The sequence below is a fragment of the Neolamprologus brichardi genome, chromosome 23 (genome assembly GCF_056152115.1).
Source record: "Neolamprologus brichardi isolate AB-2024 chromosome 23, ASM5615211v1, whole genome shotgun sequence".
Lineage (NCBI taxonomy): Eukaryota > Metazoa > Chordata > Actinopteri > Cichliformes > Cichlidae > Neolamprologus > Neolamprologus brichardi.
The window spans coordinates 30,906,645-30,913,048 of NC_142125.1; positions in this window are offsets into that span (position 1 = coordinate 30,906,645).

The following is a 6,404-nucleotide window of genomic DNA, read 5'->3' on the forward strand; positions in this document are numbered from 1 at the left end:
CCTTCCAATCAGCTTCCATGGCAACAGGCCACCGGGGGGGAGGGAAGGGAGGATGAGGGACTTTGGAGGTGGAGGAAGAGGAGGAGGCAGCCAGAAGGGTTGTGGGGAGGTGGGGGCTGGGAGGTGGTAGAATCTAATGCTGAAGCATGAGGGGAAGGCAGTGAGAGGTCTGGTTTTTCACAGAGAGGAAAAAAAAACTGTGTGTGTATATGTGTACTTTGAAATCTGAACAAAAGCGGAGAGTTAAAATAACTGCAGCAGAGCCTTCATTATGTTTCATTCTGTTTAATAAAGGATATATATAATATATGTAAGGATACATTACAATGTCTTGTAATGTATGGAAAGTATGACATGTACAGAAACACTGTAATTGCTAGCTATCCAATCCACATATAACGAGTGATGTCTGAGCTACTTTGCCTCCTAAGGCCACTAGATGGACTGTAATCATGATAACCCAAACATTTTTCCATTCCCAATACTGTTATCAGATATACCACACACAGTATGTATCTGGTACTTTTCCCTTTAAGGGGCCAACAGTGTTCAGTCTGCATCTAATTAATGAGTTCAGGCTATCTATTTGACCTCATGGTAACTATGTGCCATTTCAAAAGACACAGTTACCAAAAAGGTGCCTGCATGTTCCTAAGAATCTAACAGCTCATTAGATTTCAACGTGCGGTATCAGGAGAGGGTCGGTACTGGTCAAAAAGAGTTTAGTTAACAGACATGGCTGTATTCTCTGATCTTAGTGGGCATATATGGTTACAACCAACAATAAATTTAATTTGTAATAGACAGCTTGTTATATAAAATATACATATATAAAAATCATACAGACATATTAACAAAGCACTTTTTAAACTAAAAAGAAATCAAAACATTTAAAGCTATTTTTTTCTCATGAAAAATGTTTGAAAAACTGAGAATTTTTGCTGTTTTGCCTGAAGCAATGACATCAATGATTGATCAGCTGCCAGTCTGTCACAGTGATTTGTGTCTCCAACTGTGTTCTGTGTGTTTTTTTGACTACTGGTCGTTTTGCATCACTTTGAATCTCCTTGTACTCCTTTTGTCATGTCTGTTGGCAGGTTTATTTATTTTATTTTGTTACCTTCCCCAAGCTGATACTTTCGGTAGCATTTGCGTGTCATTCTGTCTGTAAACACAAAGGTTTTGAATGAATTCTGGTATAACTTTGTAGGGATGTAGAGTGGGGTCATGTTAATAATCTATTAAAATTTAAAGTACAGCCAGCAAGGTCTGATTCATGATTCGCTGATTTTGGTCCTCTAGGTCTTTGCTGTGTAGAACCATTTAATGGCCTTAATAATAGAGAATGACCAAGATTTATTACCAAATCGGTGGTAATAGCAAGTAAACAAGTACTGTCTCATTATTCTGATGACAATTTTTCTCAGTGGCCAGGTGACCTACAAATGATTTCATAGCCCTTCTGCTTACTAACCATTTAACTGAAGTGATTGCCGCAGCCCTCAGCCCTATTATGTCATGCCATCAGTGACCAGCAGAGGGTGTTCTTTGTCAATGATGCCATCTTTGCTTCAGCTTGAGTCAAGGGCTCATCATTAACTCTTTGTCCTGTTTTGCTGCCTGGCTGGGTGTAATTATTTCCCCAGCGACTCAGTCAAAGGACTCAGCGGTCTCGCTGCACGGTAAATGAGAGATCTGGTTGGACTGAGGGAACTGGTTAACATTGGGCACAAAAATGTAAGAGAAATAAAAAATATATAATAATTGCGCTGTAATTTAATTTTCCCCAAACATAAACATTTCTGGCCGATAGATCTGAGGAAGGTCAAAATCTGTGTATTAACAGATTTCTAAATCAGACATAAGAATGCTGGACATAATGAAAAGTGGTGTGTGGGGCTGAAAATATGCAGATGCATTGGAAAATAGCATCCGAGCAGATTAAAAGCCTGGCTCACAGTTTTATTTTCCTGCCTGGATCCCTCACTGAGACATTGTGGTATGGTCATTTCCACCCATAATATTCAGCTCACACAAGTTATCGTTGACATACAGCATTTCCTGCTGGACTTCGTGTGGGCAAGATTCTGACAGAAAAACAGGATGTTAGCTGTAGAAAAATGTGCTGAGGGAAATCTGTGTACACGTTTCTACAGCTAACATTTGTTAGTTTGGTTTATTTGATTTTCTGGCTCAAGAATTGTCTGTTTATGAGAATAAGAAAATACAAAGAGGAACACATAGCTTTTTCTTATCTGTTATCAGTCTGCATCAAATCTATTTTTAGTATTTTGAACAGTGGGCAGCTCCAGTATGGCTAAGGTCCCTGGAATGAACTTTTTATCTCACAAGTGGTTAAAAGAAGAAGAATATTTTTTAGAATTTATCAGAACATATTTAAATGATTTCTTGGGGGAAAGAAAAGAGATGATTAAGGTTACCTACAACCACTGCTATTTTCGTTTTCATTTCAATCTATTTTCTGTTTCCCACAGTCTTGTTTTATCATAATTGTATTGCAAAGTAAAGAAATATAAGTATCATTAATCTACTAGCGGTAACTAGCTTTGCAACTGTTTTAGGCAGCCCAGCAGTACCAGTAGGGTTTTTAAAGAAACACTGATTACAAAAAAAGTGCATTTTTTTAAAATGTTTTTTTAAATAGCTAATAGCTCCTTTGTTCCTAGTTTATTTTGGTCCACCATAACATATATGATATAATTCCTACTATAAACTCTGGAGAAAAATACAGATTTTAAGTGACTTTTTAATGTCAGTGTTTTGCAGGTTTTTCACTAATTTTAAGTCCAGTCACAGGAGTCTCTGTTAATTCACAAATATGGTGATTTCCAAAGAGCTATTAGCCAAAAACTATAGTGTGCAGTCCATGCTGGGGTAATTTAATGAAAGTTTGTCAAGAACAAAAGACCAAGTGTCACCGAAAAACCAGATCCCATCTATACCAGATGATCGGTATCTGAATGTCATTCCCTAAAGAAATTGGAAAAAATCCAGCAAAGACCTGAAACAGGACCGGGGAGATGTATCTGGCCGTTCAGTGAAACCACTTACTTTCACTGACACCTTATCAGAAATGATTCAGTGGAAGAGCGACTGTGAAGAAGTCATTCAAGGAGGAATGTTAATTGGTGACAACCAGTCTTATGTAGTGATGAATCTAAAGATTTAGGTTAAACTCCTCATCACTCTGTATAGAAGAGGTAAAAAGACACGCACTGTGTCCACAGCCATCTGTAAAATATCAGTACATTTCTGAACAACTGCAAATATTCGCCTATTGTGAATCTGAAATTAAAATCAAACTTTTTCCAGTTTGTCCTGGCAGAATTTTTCATGGACTGGCTGGACCTCAGATATTACCGAAGCAGTGGACGTGTAGAACATGAAGCACCCAAGATCGAGAAGAAGCTTTGGAACGTCCTTCAGTGAGCCTTGGAGTCTAATACTGAAGACTAAAAGAAATGACAAGAAAGCCTGAGTACAGACTGTGATAAACAATAAGCAAAATATTGACCTTCAAGCTCATTAGATTTGTACACTTGATTTTTGCTGTAGATGCTGTAATTCTATGCAGTTTGCATGTTATAATAAATCACTGCTATCCCATTTCTCATTTTTCTTTAAAAAAAAAGAAAAGAAAGAAAAGCGCGTTGTCTTGAAACTTGTACAAAGTACCCACCCTATGATTTGTAGTTGCACTGCATTTTCTATCCAATATAAGCCTCTGTTTTTTTTGCGAATGAGTTTTTACTGAAGTAAATGACCTCCAATGATTCCTCTGTGTGTTTCCAGGGAGTAAGCACCAGATGGCAGACTTCACCTTTAAAACAGACTTATTATGTAGCCATTCAAATACACATCCAACAACTCTACTATCAAGGTTAACGTCACCAGTAACAGCATATTTTGGCTAAATGTGACAAAATAAATATTTTTACTGCCCAGTATACATGTCAAAAAAGGGCACTAAATGTGATGTTTTGCTGGAAATATATCCCTGTAAGAGCCCATAAGGTGCCCGGATCTTACTTAGTTAACCTAGTGGCCCATTAAAAAACCTGTTACAAGCAGATACAAAGTATTTCACTGTTTATGCTCCCATTAAAACACAGTACAAGTTGCAGCCAGCTGTGGTGTGTGAATGTGAAAAAGATGAAACAGTCATTTTTTTCCAAGTCAGAAGAGGAGGAGGTGGCTGAGAGCCAGTCAGGAGAGCAGATGGCATCTCCATCTGTCTGGTCTGTTTAAAGAGCACTGCAGGCGAGGCCCCAAGCCAAACAAGCCAGCTACACGGTCTGTGATGATCTCAGAGCTTTCACTCTTGCATTGCACCCTAAAGCTATCAAGATTTGATCCTTTCACAGAACTCCAAAATCACTGCACTTTGCAGTGCAACCCAACTTTAAAGACTCTAAATGAACTGATTGGCTAGAGACAATATTGCAAAGATGCATAAATCCAACCAGAGGAAATTTAGCTATTTACAAAAAGTTGAGTTTTCCTTCTTTGCACGTTCTGTTGCTTCACCTTCAAAGACCGTGCATTGTGCTGCTTTCCTTTTTGATAGACACGGTTGTTAACGTTCTACATCGCTCTCCTCTAGCCTGCTGTATCTCAATGGAGGCACAGCAGGAAGTAAAAACCTCAGTAATAGGAGAAGTGTTGCTGTCATCTGATACTGAATGCTGTGTCTACCTGTGTCCCTAGAAAGTGATCAGAAAGCGCATTCTGAATAACAAAGTAGAGCTCATAATATAAAATTGGCTGCATGTTTCAATTTCAATTTTATTTATATAGCGCCAAATCACAACAAAAGTTACCTCAAGGCGCTTCATACAGGCCCTTGTTTCTTTTAACAGCTTTTTTTTTGTTATATAACACTGAGAAATATTATCATTTCATAAATTCTACAGAAGCGATGGGGAAGAATACAGTCTTTTCCACAACACTGACTAGACCAAGGAGCTTATCCTGGATTTCAAGAAGAAAGCTCCCCCTCTGGAGCCTGTGTGTATTAAAGGTGCTGAACTGGAACATGTTTACAATTTCAAGTTTCAGAGTCTGTCAACCGCCAACAATCTGAGGTGGTCGGAAAATATTTCAGTGACGCTATTTCATTAGGTCAGTAAAAGAAGCAAGCCGTAAGTTGCCAGTCCGGCCTTACAGAGAAGAGGTACTTCACAAGACTGCGAGGAAGCACCACGCAAAGAAAAAGCTAGACCTTGCTCAGACGTATTAAACTGTAACAAGCATAAGGGGCACACAGCTCCCTTCCATGGACACGTTGCAGGGTGCGTGAAGTCAGGTCAAGGAAGTCAGAGGCATAAGCTGAGTTACCAGAGACCAGAGAACACCAAGAAAAACAGGAAGCATTAGCACAATAATATTAATCATTTGAGACATTGTAGAAAAATAGCTTCAATGTTTTGATTTCTGTGATGAAATTATGAGTATAAGGTTAGAAAAGCATATGTTTCTGATTAAGTTTGTTTGGTCCTGAGAAGACAGTGTAGAGTAGGTTTGTCACATCTTTATCACGGTGCCCAATAGTTCCTGTTTATTCTGAAATTCTGTATCTGAAAGGCTGAAACATGCAACACTCAGTAGATGCTAACCCAGGTCCTAATTACCCATGGGTTGATCCAGCTTATTTTACATTAAACTTAGAATTCAAATTGAAATATTTAGTTTTAGATTAGAAGTTAGACATATATTTTATTCCACTATAAATTTGTTAAAACTGTACTAATTTAACTGGCATTAAATAGGAGTTGGTCAAAGGCATAGATTATCATCTGATGAAGTTTTGCCTTGTTTTGAACATATCCTAGCTACAGTGGCCCTAAAAGCTGCCCATGGGTGCCCAAACAGCAAAGTTCCCTTTCCTAAATGTAGTTATCTGGTGTTAAGGTAAAGTGAGTTCATTGCATAAACCAGAGCTCTGTTGTGTCGGGGGAAATGTTTTCATGCAAGACAGAACCAAACTAGTATAAATCCATGAAATTAAAACAAATGGCTAAAAGAAGCCAGCAGCTAGAGAGGTACAGATGTTAACTCTTCAGGTTTAGTCACTTGAATCACAGTTTATATAGTTTATTTATGAGTATAATAATGCAGGATAAGCCAGGCCTTCCAAAGGCCGTTTATCTTTAGCTGAAAAGGAACATCACAATGAATCAATAAATGCTGGGTGTTTTAGGCATTCTCTGCAACATAAAGAAACTAACAATAATAAATAATGTGCATTGAGGTGACATTTTTAGCAAGGCATCAGGGCTGTGGGATGCTGCTACATTTCCAGACTTTTCTTGAGAACCAGAAGGACCTTTTGACCCTTTAAGTGGTGCCGTGTTAAACTATGCTAAGTGCTCATATTTGGTAGC